Source organism: Salmo salar, chromosome 09 (genome assembly GCF_965601325.2).
Source record: "Salmo salar chromosome 09, fSalSal1, whole genome shotgun sequence".
NCBI classification, from domain to species: domain Eukaryota; kingdom Metazoa; phylum Chordata; class Actinopteri; order Salmoniformes; family Salmonidae; genus Salmo; species Salmo salar.
In genome coordinates, this window is record NC_138299.1 from 5,774,274 (window position 1) to 5,790,303 (window position 16,030).

Below are 16,030 nucleotides of genomic sequence, written 5' to 3' on the forward strand. Positions count from 1 at the left end.
GTCATATTTTTGAAAAATTGAAGTAATAGCATATCTAAGGATTTGAATAACGCGCCACAGGATTCAACTGGCTGTTGAGTCCATAGAGGTTAAATTAGAAAAAATCTATTTTGGTAAGAGAGGAGTCCCGCGCACGACGATACTTTTGGTGCAGTCTTCAGAACGCGCTAACAACAACAAGCTATTGGGACATAAAGGATTAACTTTTTCGAACGAAAATACATTTGTTGTGGACCTGGGATTCCTGGAAGTGCCTTCTGATGAAGATAATCAAAGGTAAGGGATTATTGACAATAGTATACAAGACTAGATTTGATATGCGATTGTTCCAAGATGGCGCTGACCTATAACGGTAGCCTATTTCTTCTGAGTATCGCATCCCCTTTTATCGCAAAGTGTGATTACCCAGTAAAGCTATTTTTAATTCTGGCATTGCAGGTGCTTTCAAGAGATGCTAATCTATAAATCTTAGAATGACAATATTACATTTTAAAAATGTTTTCGAATAGTAATTTAGTAAATTGTAGCGCTGTTTCACCGGACGCATTTGAGGGAAAATAGTTAGTCAACGTCACGCGCCGATGTAAAATGCTGTTTTTATATATAAATATGAACTTTATCGAACAAAAGAATGCATGTATTGTGTAACATGATGTCCTAGGAGTGTCATTTGATGAAGATTGTCAAAGGTTAGTGCTGCATTTAGCTGTTTTTTGGTTATTTGTGATGCATGTGGTTGGTCGGAAAATGGCTATGTGGCTACTTTTACGATATACTCCTCTAACATAATCTAATGTTTTGCTTTTGCTGTAAAGCCTTTTTGAAATCAGACAACGTGGTTCGATTCAGGAGAGGTGTATCTATAAAACGATATAAAATAGTCCTATATTTGAAAGAAAAAAATATATATTACATTTTGTTATGCTAATGGTGATAGGATTTTTCGCTGGATGTCCAGAGGTTAAACAAGTCTTAGAAAGTTGGTTGCAATTTCAGTTTAATCCACCTGAAAAGACAGAACAAATAATACAACAAATATTGTGGATAAACTCAAATATACTAATTGATAAAAAAAAAAAAGGTATAATTTTAGTGAATGATATCATAAATAGGACTGGTGGAGTTATGTAAACATGCAACTAAGACAGACATATGGAAATGTCTGCTCTACCCAAAATTACAACCAACTAATTGCAGCATTACCTCAAAAATGAAAGAGGTAAGTAGAAGGGGAAAAAAGTAAGGAACTTGTATGTTGGCCCTGTATTAAAGAACATAAATGGGTAAAGAAAAGTGTGATAAATAAAAACATATACCAATTTAATTTAAGGACCAAAAAAACTGACAGTTGTGCCATATACATTACAAAATAGTTGGGAAGAGATTTTCGATGTACCCATTCCATGGCACAATGTTTATGAATTGATATGCAAAACAATGCCAGATTCAAAACTTTCAATTTTTCAATTAAATTACTATACAAAATTATTGCAACCAATGTTATACATATGGGGGATACAATCTTCCCAGCTCTGCAGATTTTGCTGTGAGGAGGCAGAGTCATTAGATCATTTATTTTGGTATTGTCCATATGTAGCTCATTTTTGGTCACAGGTCCAGAAATGGCTGAAGAGTTGCAACATTTTCCTAGAACTAACACTGCAGATAGCAATACTGGGTGATTTGAAAAGCCATAGTCAATGAATCAATAATTATTATTATTTTAGCAAAAATGTTTATTTTTTATTTACAATCTGTAGAAGCTATGAGAATAGAACGGTTCAGTACCTTTGTCAAGAATCACAGCAAAGTTAAAAAATATATGGCAAATAGAAATCCAAAATGAATGTTGTTGAGAGATAGATGGGAGGGGTTGAATGGAGCTGAAGGATGGGACTAATAACAAGATAACCAATGGAAAACATACGTGATCTGTAAAATGTATGTAGGTTCAGAAATTTTGTGAAATAGCAGTTACAAATAGAAATCAAACTGGATAGACATCAGAAATAGAGGAAGGACTAAAAACAAACAAAATATAACTATTGTAAAATAGATTGTGTTTGTAAAATGTGTATAAGATGTATAAACTGAAGGGAGAAGCCTAAGTGTTATTGTTCATTTGTTTACTCCAATTGGGGGAAGGGTGGTAGGGTTTGCGGGGAATAATGAAGGTATATCCTAAAAAAAAGTATTTATGTCTATATAGGTATGTGTATATACAGTCGTGGCCAAAAGTTTTGATAATGACACAAATATGAATTTTCAAAGTTTGCTGCTTCAGTGTCTTTAGATATTTTTGTCAGATGTTACTATGGAATACTGAAGTACAATTACAAGCATTTCATAAGTGTCAAATATTGTTATTGACAATTACATGAAGTTGATGCAGAGTCAATATTTGCAGTGTTGACCCTTCTTTTTCAAGACCTCTGCAAATTCGCCCTGGCAAGGCTGTCAATTAAGTTCTGGGTCACGTCCTGACTGATGGCAGCCAATTCTTGCATAATCAATGCTTGGGGTTTGTCAGAATGTGGGTTTTTGTTTGTCCACCTGCCTCTTGAGGATTGACCACAAGTTCTCAATGAGATTAAGGTCTGGGGAGTTTCCTGGCCATGGACCCAAAATATCGACGTTTTGTTCCCCGAGCCACTTAGTTATCACTTTTGCCTTTTGGCAAGGTGCTCCATCATGCTGGAAAAGGCATTGTTTGTCACCAAACTGTTCCTGGATGGTTGGGAGAAGTTGCTCTCAGAGGATCTGTTGGTACCATTCTTTATTCATGGCTGTGTTCTTAGGCAAAATTGTGAGTGAGCCCACTCTCTTGGCTGAGAAGCAACCCCACACATGAATGGTCTCAGGATGCTTTACTGTTGGCATGACACAGTGCTCACCTTGTCTTCTCCGGACAAGCATTTTTCCGGATGCCCCAAACAATCTGAAAGGGGATTCATCAGAGAAAATGACTTTACCCCAGTCCTCAGCAGTCCAATCCCTGTACCTTTTGCATAATATCAGTCTGTCCCTGATGTTTTTCCTGGAGAGAAGTGGCTTCTTTGCTGCCCTTCTTGACACCAGGCCATCCTCCAAAAGTCTTCGCCTCACTGTGCGTGCAGATGCACGCACACCTGCCTGCTGCCATTCCTGAGCAAGCTCTGTACTGGTGGTGCCCCGATCCTGCAGCTGAATCAACTTTAGGAGACGGTCCTGGCGCTTGCTGGACTTTCTTGGGCGCCCTGAAGCCTTCTTCACAACAATTGAACCGCTCTCCTTGAAGTTCTTGATGATCTGATAAACGGTTGATTTAGGTGCAATCTTACTGGCAGCAATATCCTTGCCTGTGAAGCCCTTTTTGTGCAAAGCAATGATGACGGCATGTGTTTCCTTGCAGGTAACCATTATTGACAGAGGAAGAACAATGATTCCAAGCACCACCCTCCCTTTGAAGCTTCCAGTCCATTATTTGAACTCAATCAGCATGACAGAGTGATCTCCAGCCTTGTCCTCGTCAACACTCACACCTGTGTTAACGAGAGAATCACTGACATGATGTCAGCTGGTTCTTTTGTCGCAGGGCTGAAAAGCAGTGGAAATGTTTTTTTTTTGGGACTCAGTTCATTTGCATGGCAAAGAGGGACTTTGCATATACTCCAGAATGTTATGAAGAGTGATCAGATGAATTGCAATTAGTTGCAAATTGCCATCATACAAACTGAGGCAGCAGACTTGATGACAGCTTTGCACACTCTTGGCATTCTCTCAACCAGCTTCATGAAGAATGTTTTTCCAACAGTCTTGAAGAAGTTCCCATATATGCTGAGCACTTTGATGCGTTTCCTTCACTCTGCGGTCCAACTTTTCCCAAACCATCTCAACTGGGTTGAGGTTAGGTGAATGTGGAGGCCAGGTCATCTGATGTAGCACTCCATCACTCTCCTTCTTGGTCAAATAGCCCTTACACAGCCTGGAGGTGTGTTGGGTCATTGTCCTGTTGAAAAACAAATGATAGTTCCGCTAAGTGCAAACCAGATGGGATAGCGTATCGCTGCAGAATGCTGTGATAGCCAGGCTGGTTAAGTGTGCCTTGAATTCTAAAAAAAACACAGACGGTGTTGGGGGGCTTTGCTGGTTACACTATCACACCTCCTCCTCCATGCTTCACGTGGGAACCACACATGCAGAGATCACCATTCACCTACACTGTCAGAAAGACATGGCGGTTGTTACCAAAATCTCAAATTTGGACTCATCATAACAAAGGACAGATTTTCACTGGTCTAATGTCCATTGCTTGTATTTCTTGGCCCAAGCAAGTCTCTTCTTTGTATTGGTATCTTTTAGAAGTGGCTTCTTTGCTGCAATTTGACCATGAATGCCTGATTCACGAAGTTGAGATGTGTTTGTTACTTGAATTCTGTGAAGTATTTATTTGGGCTGCAATTTCTGAGGCTATTAAGGAAAGAAATTCCACAAATGAACTTTTAACAAGGTACACCTGTTAATTTAATGCATTCCAGGTGACTACCTCATGAAGCTGGCTGAGAGAATGCCAAGAGTGTGCAAAGCTGTCATCAAGGCAAAGGGTGAATACTATGAAGAATCTAAAATATATTTTGATTTGTTTAACACTTTTTTAGTCAATGTAGAAAATAGTACAAATAAAGATAAACCCTTGAATGAGCAGGTGTGTCTATCACATTGTATAATGATTGGAAACAGGTGCAGGAATACGTAATAAAGGGTTTTATTTTCTCCACCCTAACAAAAGAGCAAGGTGTAAATCTCTATGTAATACACGGGATGAGGCCCGTAACAATAACCGACAAGAACAATGGGGAACAGAGGGCACATACAGTATAAACATACTAATCAGGGGGAATGGGAACCAGGTGTGTGTAGTAAGACAAGACAGTCCGAGGTTCGGGGTAATTAATCCAGTTCAATGACGCCTAGAAGGCCGGTGACGTAGACCTCCGGAACAGGTGAACGGAATGAGCAGCAGTACTGGGGGGATCCGTGACAGTGTCCAAACTTGACAGGTACTGTATATATAGAAATAAAATAAAAATTTCAAATGAATATGCAACCATTTAAAAAAAACGTCCTTAGCATGACAAGCAAAAACTGTATTTTACTTACTGATGAAATAGTGTATATTTTCCTTCTTAGGCGCTGGAATCTAAATTGTGCTCACTCACAGAGTCCTCATCCTTTCGTTCTGTGTCACTCTCCCGGTCAATTTCTGCATAATCTCATCCAAATTTGTATATTTGGATTTCGATTTAGCTTATCCACTTTTAGTAGCCATGTTTTACTTTCAGTTTTTAGAAAAGATTGTAGAAGAAAGCGAACCGCTGCATAACGTAAACGTCCCTGCATCCAGTCGATTTTCAATTGAGATTGAATCGTGTTACAGAGCTCTAGCATAACAGCCGTTTGTCATTCAAAGGGGTGATCACATACTCATGGAAAGCCCAGCTCATTGGCTATCTAGCTAGCTATATTTCAAAACAATAGGTGGTCATTGGACCAGACACTGTCAATCAAGTGAACACCGCCCGTCTCATTGGTGCGTAATGATAGCTGACCTTCATGTGCTAATTGACGTGTTGTGTAGCCAATACGTAATGTAGAATGATTGATTTAAACAACGTTTTTTGTTTGCCTTCTAGGGTGTCTGAGGATTGCACAGAAACTGAACTTGACTGGGTGAGACAAGGTTTAGCAGATTTAGATTTCATAAATTGTTTTGTTGCAAGTTGAAAGACTTTGAATTCTTGCGAAACGCTGTATACAACATGAATCGTGTTAGGATATAGAAATTGATTTTATCAAAGAAAACTACGCTGCATTTTATCTCTGGGACCTTCAGGATGACAAATCAGAGCAAGATTACTGAATGTAAGAACATTATTTACTGTCAGAGGTGAAAGTATCAAACCAGTTGACTTGATAAAAGTTTGTTGTTGTGCACTATCCTCAAACAATAGCATGGTATTTTGTCACTGTAATAGCGAATGTAAATTGCAGATAGATAAACAATAATTTAAGCTTTCTGACGGAAAGTTGGCTGTTGTTTACAACACCATTCTAGTCAATTATTGCATATTGAGCAGCAACTGTTCCGATTTCGGGATACTGATCCAGTAAAGGTTTTAAAATCGGCAGACGTAGACCTTGTCACACTGAGGAGCCAAGACGTCCGACATTTACAACTTAAGAATTTGCCCACGACTTCAATATGTTGTCTGGGATGGCAAAGTCGTGGCATAAGAGCGCTAAAATCATAGTCTGCAAAGGGCTTAAGTAGCTTGAGCCAATCAGTACTGACTTATAATCTCATTATGATGAATCATTCAGTCCTAATTGCAGATTGGTTTGTTCATTGTTTGTAGATAGTGTTAGTGTATTATTGATTTACAGTTATGCCTTCTCTGTGTGTGTGTGTGTGTGTGTGTGTATGGATGCATTCACAGACACAGTGATCAACTTATTGGGGATGAACTGGGAGCACAGCACTGTAGCGGTGGGACAGAGGAGATGGCAGAGAGGGCTTTGTCTTGAGCCCTATACTACGAATCAGGTTTGAGGAGTTAGCTAGGTAACTTTGGTTAACTCTGAGTTCAATTCGGGATAAAACGTCAGTGGTGTAAAGTACTTAAGTAAAAGTAGAAATATTTTAAAGTACTACTTAAGTAGTTTTTTGGGTTATTTGTACTTTACTGTTAATATTTCTGACAAGTTTATTTTACTTCACTACATTCCTAAAGAAAATAATGCACTTTCTAGTCCATACATTTTCCCTTACACACAAAAGTACTCATAACATTTTGAATGATTAGCAGGACATTAGTTTGTCAAATTCAAACATTTATCAAGAGAACATCCCTGGTCATCCCTACTGCCTCTGATCTGGCGGACTCCCTAAACACAAATGCTTCATTTGTAAATAGTCAAATTGCCAGGGATAAAGGTTTAAAAAAACTTCTATGGATTACATGTCTATGGCCACAACGCAACAAGCTGTTCCACAAGGAGCGATAGGAATGGGAAAAAATGAATTGATAAGCACAAAGACAGCATTAACAATAACTTATAAAATAACTTATAAAATCTACACACAACACCAAGTTTCAGTGTTGCTACAGTTTGCAAACAAAGTAATTGTGACACTTTTTGAATCATAGAGATGGGCATATCCAGTCGTCGGAATGTTATTACTTTAAAATGAGGTGTGTTAGCTGGGGCTGGGGAAAAGTGTAACACCAATCAGGCCCCAGAGGTTTGGAGTACCACGATGAGGATGACCAGATGAAGATGGAATCAACAGACTCAATACAGATCTGATATAGGGCTCTCCTGGAGAGTTAACATTTTGTAGGTTTGCTTCAACCCTCATCTAGTGCACCTGATTCTAAAAAGGATTAAATAAAACATTTCTCAATCTACACACAATACCCCATATTGACAAAGCAAAATCAGGTTTTTAGAATTTTTGGCAAATTTATAAAAAATGTGTTAAGAGATTTGAAATTGAGCTCAGGTGCATCCTGTTTCCATTGATCAACCTTGAGATGTTTTTACAACTTGATTGGAATGTACCTGTGGTAAATACAATTGATTGGACATGATTTGGAAAAGCACACACCTGTATATACAAGGTCCCATAGGTGCCAGTGCATGTCAGAGCAAAAACCAAGCCATGAGGTCGAAGGAATTAGTGGAAACCAAGACTGTTGTCAGGGCAGGTTTGCCGGTCATGACTAGCAGAAGGGACTTTTCTAGGGTGGCAGGTTATGAGAATAGGTTAGGGTTAGCTAACATGCTTAAATTGTTCCCGACATGACTCAAACATACATTGCTACAACCAGGCCTGCCCTGAGAACAGTCTTGGTTTCCAGTAACACGATGCTGCGAACCCTAGAGCCTGGCAATCTCGCTAGCTAGCAACTAAACATAAACCTTTTCACGTGTGAGTTCCAAATATCTCTAACGGTTTCCCCACTGCCAGTTGTTTTATGGACATGTCAGATTGTGTTCATTCCCTGTGGCTCAGTTGGTAGAGCATGGTGTGTGCAAGGCCAGGGTTGTGGGTTTGATTCCCACCGGGGGCCAGTACAAAAAAAATAAAAAAATGTATGAAAAATTAAATGTATATATTCACTACTGTAAATTGCTCTGGATAAGAGTGTCTGCTAAATGACTTAAAAGTAAAACAAGTTAACGTGCTGCCTGCTAATTATCTGTAGGCTGTTTCAAATTGTCCATTTCAAATGATTTTCTAACAACAGTTTGAATTGAGGTGTGTTCCGCCTCTTCATTAATGTCACATAGAAGTACCACATTTCAATGTTGTGGACAATTTATGTTTGAGGCTTTACTGAGCCGGACATACTTCTCTCTTCGAGGAGAGTCCAAGCACTACCCAAGTGTTTCCGCACATCAAGTATGCAGTCATTTGCACAGTCTTGCACGCACAGGCACATTTTCTTGCTGGTGCTCACATTGCCATCATTATTATTTTCCTTACAAATAATAACTTTGTACATGTGTCAAATCAAAATGTATTGGTCACATGCAGATGTTATTGCGGGTCAACTTACACACAGCTCTGACACACACACTTACCCCACCAGACATGCCACCAGGAGTCTTTTCATAGTCCCCAAATCCAGAACAAATTCAAGAAAACGTACAATATTATATAGAGCCCTTGTTGCATGGAACTTCCTTCCATCTCATATTTCTCAAATAAACAGCAAACCTGGCTTCAAAAAACAGACAAAGCAAAACCTCGCGGCACAACGCTTCTCCCCTATTTGACCTAGATAGTTTGTATGCATTGATATGTAGGCTACGTATGCATTTTAAAAAATGTATGTAGTTCTGTCCTTTAGTTGTTCTTGTCAAATGATATTCTGTACTATGTCATTCTGTATTATGTTTCATGTTTTATGTGGAACCCAGGAAAAGCAGCAGCTGCTTTTGCAACAGCTAATGGGGATCCTAATAAAATACCAAATGTTATTGCGGGTGTAGCGAAATGCTTGTGTTTCTAGCCGACAGTGCAGTAATATCTAACACGTAACATTTTCACAACATATACCCAATACACACAAATCTAAGTAAAGGAATGTAAATAAGAATATATAAATATATGGATGAGCAATGTCGGAGCAGTATACACTAAGATACAGTAGAATAGTATAGAATATACAGTTGAAGTCGGAAGTTTAAATACGCTTAAGTTGGAGTCATTAAAACTAGTTTTTCAACCACTCCACAAATGTATTGTTAACAAACTATAGTTTTGGCAAGTCGGTTAGGACATCTACTTTGTGCATGACACAAGTACTTTTTCCAACAATTGTTTACAGACAGATTATTCCACTTATAATTCACTGTATCACAATTCCAGTGGGTCAGAAGTTTACAAAGACTAAGTTGACTGCCCCTTTAACCTCTATGGGCTAGGTGGGACGCTAGCGTGCCACCCGTGGTGCACTCCATCAACAGCAGGTGCATTTCAAGAGCGGCAAATTTGAATCCAAATTTTTCAAACATACAACTATTTTACACCCTTTGAAAGATAAACATCTCCTTAATCTAACCACGTTTTACGATTTCAAAAAGGTTTTACGGCGAAAGCATAAATTTAGAGTATGTTAGGACAGTACATTTACAAGAGTTGTGTGTAATGTTGTGCCAATTCAAAGACAGGCGTCACCAAAACCATAAAATCAGCTAAAATTATGCACTAACCTTTTACAATCTCCAACAGATGACACTCCTAGGACATTGTGTTAGACAATGCATGCATTTTTAGTTCTATCAAGTTCATATTTATATCCAAAAACAGCGTTTTACTGTGGCGTTGATGTTCAGGAAATCGGTTCCCTCCAATAACCGGCATTCAAGTCAGCGTCACAAATTAAATAATTAAAATTAGAAAACATTGGTAAAATATTATATTGTCATTTAAAGAATTATAGATTTACATCTCTTGAACGCAATCAACTTGCCAGATTTAAAAATAACCTTACTGGGAAATCACACTTTGCAATAATCTGAGCACTGCGCCCAGAAAAATACGCGTTGCGATACAGACTAGCCGCCATGTTGGGGAGATCTAAAATCGAAAATACTATGTAAATAATCCATTACCTTTGATTCTCTTCATCAGATGTCTCTTCCAGGTATCACAGGTCCATAACGAATGTAGTTTTGTTCAAAAAAGCTCATCATTTATGTCCAAAAATCTCCGTCTTGTTAGCACAGGATCTAAGCCCGCCCGACTTCACTTCATGAACGAGGGGAAAAAATATATTTACGTTCGTTCAAACATGTCAAACGTTGTATAGCATAAATCATTAGGGCCTTTTTTAACCAGAACATGAATAATATTCAAGGTGGACGAATGCATTCTCTTTTATAACGTATTGGAACGAGGGTACCCAACATGAACTCGCGCGCCAGGTGTCTAATGGGCCATCATCGTTCCATGGCTCTTGTTCGGTCAGATCTCCCTCCAGTAGACTCAAAACACTTTGTAAAGGCTGGTGACATCTAGTGGAAGCAATAGGAAGTGCCAAAATATTCCTCAGCCCCTGTGTTTTTCAATGACATAGGTTTAAAGGTAATACAACACATCAGATATCCACTTCCTGTCAGAATCTGTCTCAGGGTTTTGCCTGCCAAATGAGTTCTGTTATACTCACAGACACCATTCAAACAGTTTTAGAAACTTTAGGGTGTTTTCTATCCATATATAATAAGTATATGCATATTCTAGTTACTGGGTAGGATTAGTAACCAGATTAAATCGGGTAAAAAAATTTATCCAGCCGTGCAAATACTGCCCCCTAGCCCTAACAGGTTAAGTAGGAGAACTTGCACAATTGGTGGCTGACTAAATACTTTTTTGCCCCACCGTATAAACACCATGTGACCACGCAGCCGTCATACTGCTCAGGAAGAAGATGCGTTCTGTCTCCTAAAGATGAAGGTGCTTTGGTGCGAAAAGTGCAAATCAATCCCAGAACAACAGCAAAGGACCTTGTGAAGATGCTGGAGGAAACAGTTGCAAAAGCATCTATATCCACAATGAAACAAGTCATATTGACACAACCTGAAAGGCCGCTCAGCAAGGAAGAAGCCACTGCTCCAAAACCGCCATAAAAAAGCCAGACTACGGTTTGCAACTGCACATGGGGACAAAGATTGTACTTTTTGGAGAAATGTCCTCTGGTCTGATGAAACAAAAATAGAACTGTTTGGCCATAATGACCATCGTTATGTTTGGAGGAAAAAGAGGGAGGCTTGCAAGCCGAAGAACACCATCCCAACGGTGAAGCACGGGGGTGGCAGCATCATGTTGTGGGGGTGCTTTGCTGCAGGAGGGACTGGTGCACTTCACAAAATAGATGGCATCATGAGGATGGACAATTATGTGGATATATTGAAGCAACATCTCAAGACATCAGTCAGGAAGTTAAAGCTTGGTCACAAATGGGTCTTCCAAATGGACAATGACCCCAAGCATACTTCCAACGTTGTGGCAAAATGGCTTAAGGACAACAAAGTCAAGGTATTGGAGTGGCCACCACAAAGCCCTGACCTCAATCCTATAGAAAATTTGTGGTCAGAACTGAAAAAGCGTGTGCAAGCAAGGAGGCCTACAAACCTGACTCAGTTACACCAGCTCTGTCAGGAGGAATGGGCCAAAATTCACCCAACTTATTGTGGGAAGCTTGTGGAAGGCTACCCGAAACATTTGACCCAAGTTAAACAATTTAAAGGCAATGCTACGAAATACTAATTGAGACTATGTAAACTTCTGACCCACTGGGAATGTGATAAAATAAATAAAAGCTGAAATAAATCATTCTCTCTTGTATTATTCTGCCATTTCACATTCTTAAAATAAAGTGGTGATCCTAACTGACCTTAAACAGGGAATTTTTACTAGGATTAAATGTCAGGAATTGTGAAAAACTGAGTTTAAATGTATTTGGCTAAGGTGTATGTAAACTTCCAACTTCAACTGTACATATGAGATGAGTAATGCAAAAATGTGTAATCATTATTAAAGTGACTAGTGATCCATTAATTAAGTTGGCCAGTGATTTCAAGTCTATGTATATAGCCAGTATGTGCTAGTGATGGCGAATTTGATGATTGAGTTGGAGACGGGCTTGGCCACACAGTCATGGGTGAACATGGAGGAGGCTGAGCACGCACCCTTGTGGGGCCCCAGTGTTGAGGATTAGCAAAGCAGAAGTGTTGTTTCCTGCCTCCACCACCTGGGGGTGGCCTGTCAGGAAGTCCAGGACCCAGTGGCACAGGGCGGGGTTCAGTCCCAGGGCCTCGAGCTTAATGATGAGCTTGGAGGGTACTATGGTTTTGCATGCTGGGCTATAGTCAATGAACAGCATTCTTACATAGGAATTCCTCTTGTCCAGATGGGATAGCGCAGTGTGATGGTGATTGCAACATCTGTGGATATATTGGGAAGATAAGCAAATTGAAGTGGGTCTAGAGTAACAGGTAAGGTAGAGGTTATATGATCCTTGACTAGTCTCTCAAAGCACTTCATGATGACAGAAGTGAGTGCTACGGGGCGATAGTAATTTAGTTCAGTTACCTTTGCTTTCTTGGTTACAGGAACAATGGTGGCCATCTTGAAGCATGTGAGGACAGTGGACCGGGATAGGGAGAGATTGAATATGTCCTTAACCTCTTGGGGCTAGGTGGGACGCTAGCGTGCCACCTGTGGTGCACTCCATCAACAGCAGGTGCATTTCAAGAGCGGCAAATTTGAATCCAAATAAATGTCAAAATTCAAATTTTTCAAAAATACAACTATGTTACACCATTTGAAAGATAAACATCTCCTTAATCTAACCACGTTTTACGATTTCAAAAAGGTTTTACGGCGAAAGCATAAATTTAGAGTATGTTAGGACAGTACATTTACAAGAGTTGTGTGTAATGTTTTGTCAAGTCAAAGACAGGGTCACCAAAACCATAAAACCAGCTAAAATGATACACTAACCTTTTACAATCTCCATCAGATGACACTCCTAGGACATTATGTTAGACAATGCATGCATTTTTAGTTCTATCAAGTTCATATTTATATACAAAAACAGCGTTTTACTATGGCATTGATGTTGAGGAAATCGTTTCCCTCCAATAACCGGCAGTCAAGTCAGCGTCACAAATTAAATAATTAAAATTAGAAAACATTGGTAAAATATTATATTGTCATTTAAAGAATTATAGATTTACATCTTTTGAACGCAATCAACTTGCCAGATTTAAAAATAACCTTACTGGGAAATCACACTTTGCAATAATCTGAGCACTGTGCCCAGAAAAATACGCGTTGCGATACAGACTAGACGTCATGTTGGGGAGATCTAAAATCGAAAATACTATGTAAATAATCCATTACCTTTGATTCTCTTCATCAGATGTCACTTCCAGGTATCACAGGTCCATAACGAATGTAGTTTTGTTCAAAAAAGCTCATCATTTATGTCCAAAAATCTCCGTCTCGTTAGCACATGATGTAAGCCAGCCGGACTTCTCGTCATGAACGAGGGGAAAAAATATATTTCCGTTCGTTCAAACATGTCAAACGTTGTATAGCATAAATCATTAGGGCCTTTTTTAACCAGAACATGAATAATATTCAAGGTGGACGAATGCATAGCCTTTTATAACGTATTGGAACGAGGGTACCCAACATGAAGTAGCGCGCCAGGTGTCTAATGGGACATCACCGTTCCATGGCTCTTGTTCGGTCAGATCTCCCTCCAGAAGACTCAAAACACTTTGTAAAGGCTGGTGACATCTAGTGGAAGCAATAGGAAGTGCCAAAATATTCCTAAACCCCTGTGTTTTTCAATGGGATAGCTTTAAAGTCAATACAACACATCAGGTATCCACTTCCTGTCAGAAAATGTCTCAGGGTTTTGCCTGCCAAATGAGTTCTGTTATACTCACAGACACCATTCAAACAGTTTTGGAAACTTTAGAGTGTTTTCTATCCATATATAATAAGTATATGCATATTCTAGTTACTGGGTAGGATTAGTAACCAGATTAAATCGGGTACATTTTCTTTATCCAGACGTGCAAATGCTGCCCCCTAGACCCAACAGGTTAAACACACCCGCTATCTGGTCTGTGCATGCTCTGAGGACGCTGCTAGGGATGTCGTCTAGTCCGGCAGCCTTGCTAGGGTTAACATGCTTAAATGTCTTTCTCACGTCGGCCACGGAGAAGGAGAGCCCACAGTCCTTGGTAGCGGGCCGCTTCGGTGGCACTGTTTTATCCTCAAAGTGGGGGAAGAAGGTGCTAAGCTTATACGGAAGCAAGATCGCTGGTTACCACGGCGTAGCTGGTTTTCCTTTTGTAGTCCGTAAATGTCTATAGACCCTGCCACATACTTCTTGCTTCTGAGCCATTGAATTGCGACTTCACTTTATCTCTATACTGACGTTTTTCTTGTTTGATTGCCTTGCGGAGGGAATAACTACACTGTTTGTATTCTGCCATATTACCAGTCACCTTGCCATGGTTAAATACAGTGGTTTGCGGTTTCAGTTTTGCGCGAATGCTGCCATCTATCCACGGTTTCTGGTTAGCATAGGTTTTAAAAGTCACAGTGGGTAAAACATCTCCTATACACTTCCTGATAAACTCAGCCACCGTATCAGTATGCACCTCCGTATGCACCTCCGAAGTCGGACTAGAAGGACTAGAAGACCACTCCGAGTACCTCTCCTCCGGAGGCATTGTTTTGGGTTGGCTTCTGGAATCAGTTCAATCACTGGGAGGTGCGAACAAAGGATCCGCTTTGGAAAAGTTGTATTCCTGGTCGTAGTGCTGGTGAGTTACCGCCGCTCTGATATCCAATAGTTCTTCCCAGCTGTATGTAATAACACAAAACAAATTCTGGGCAAACAATCTAAGAAATAATAAATTGAAAAAACGAAATACTGCAAATGTTCTTTAGAGCTAGAAGCGAGGCAGCCTTATTTTCGGTCTGTCATGTTTTTGTTTCTACTGTAGCATACTGTACGCATGTATGTATGGAGCATAATGTCTTTACAGTTTTATTCATGTTTTCAAGTACTGATGACAAATAATGCATTCTGATTATTGCATAGATTGTGATGGACACCTATGATCTGTGCAAAAATACTTTTTTGAAGTTTGTACTGATTATGATGAGCTAATGCTAAGCTTTTTGCCAGCTATGTGTGGCGCCATGTTTGTTGATATTATATAATGCATTCTGGGTGTTTCACTCATCTTTCAAGTAAACTTCAGGAATTGAATGAAAGGAACAAACCCCCTTCAACATACATACTGCAAACAGACCAAAGTCATCTTCTTATCTTTGGTTGACACGAAAAAACAAACATGGTGGTGCACACAAACTACCCATCGTTGGATTACTTTTGATTTTTAGAAAGCATTATACTCAATTATTTCGATCAATGGTGAGCTCACCCGTGATGTGATGAATTGTAAATAGTAATTGCTATTAGCTAATTCATAATGTGGTTTCTGTCACTCAAGAGTTAGCTAAATATGACCGTTTGTGTTATGTCAATCTTTCCTCAGTTAGTGCTAGGACTAATGTAGGATACATTTTATGGTTTGGATGATTGTGTTACGCTGTCGATACTTCTTTGAATGTCTGAACATTGCAACCAAAAATTAACTGGTCACATTCAGGACATAACTTTGTAGGACTGTTTGCGTAAAATGTTTCTGTGGAAAACAGTTTGGCTAGCTCAAATGCTGACTGTTGCGTCAATCAAAACTGGAAGTTCTTAATAAGTGTTCTAATCACACCGGTTTGAGTGTATGCTGCAGGGACCACTATGGAATGATCTCTCCCATTTGTTGGTACGTCTCAAAGGGTTAAAATGTCAACTAATAAAACAGATAGCCTTTATTTAATTGTATCTAGCCTTTATTTAATTGTATCTGGCTTGTACCTGGCTTAATC